Source organism: Mus musculus, chromosome 5 (assembly GCF_000001635.26).
Source record: "Mus musculus strain C57BL/6J chromosome 5, GRCm38.p6 C57BL/6J".
NCBI classification, from domain to species: domain Eukaryota; kingdom Metazoa; phylum Chordata; class Mammalia; order Rodentia; family Muridae; genus Mus; species Mus musculus.
The window spans coordinates 55,303,028-55,303,864 of record NC_000071.6 but is presented as its reverse complement, the minus strand read 5'-3'; the positions used below and the strand labels follow the sequence as shown (position 1 = coordinate 55,303,864).

General features: G+C 26.8%; 1 non-coding gene across 1 annotated transcript; it reads left to right on the top strand.

Moving 5' to 3' along the window:
- Positions 1-283: 283 nt before the first annotated feature.
- Positions 284-445, top strand: Gm25513. The gene has a single exon (XR_003956093.1). It is a non-coding gene; the product is annotated as a U1 spliceosomal RNA (small nuclear RNA).
- Positions 446-837: the final 392 nt, after the last annotated feature.

The following is an 837-nucleotide window of genomic DNA, read 5'->3' as shown; positions in this document are numbered from 1 at the left end:
TGTCTCCATGTGTGTATACATATATTCACATATATATAAATGATATGTTTCATTCTGTTTTCAAAAGAAGTTTTAATTTAATAAATGATAACTTATGTTTGGAATACATAAAAACAATGCTGAAAAAGAAAGAAATTGTCTCTTTGAGATAGTAATTATTTATATTGAGAATTATAAAATAAATATACCAAGACATTTAATATAATAAAAATATTTTAAAACAATCCTGTGAATAACTTTAAGATAAAAATATTTTATTTTAGTGTAAAACATTTTCAGTAAGAAACTTACTTGACAGAAAAGATATCATGGTCAAAAAGCTGGTTTTCCCAGGGTTAGACTTACCCATTTCACTCTTGATGTAAGAAGCCCTGTGATTTTCCCCAAATGGGAAGCTAGACTACATAATGTGTGGTAATGAGAAACTGTGTTTATGCTGTTCCCTTTATTAACAGAAACCAAAAATTATATTGTTATGTTAAATTTTTCATTAAAAAATTAAAGAACATGTCTAACTTTTAATGAACAAAATGGGAAGTGGCTTGGTTTTTAATGTCTTAATAACTAAAATAGGGAAATAATTTACAAGAGAATTATAGGAGGCTACCCTTCATAAACTTAGAAGTAAATAAATTTTAGATGTAACTAAATTTAAATTTAAATTTTGGAAAATGAAATATATGCCAGTAAATTATTATATGTACATATTTCAATTCCAAAGATGACATTGTTTATTTGGGGTTTCTATTGCTGTGAAGAGACACTTTGATGACAGCAATTCTAACACAGGAAAACATATAACAGATGCTGGCTTACAGGTCAGTGGGTTAGTCCATT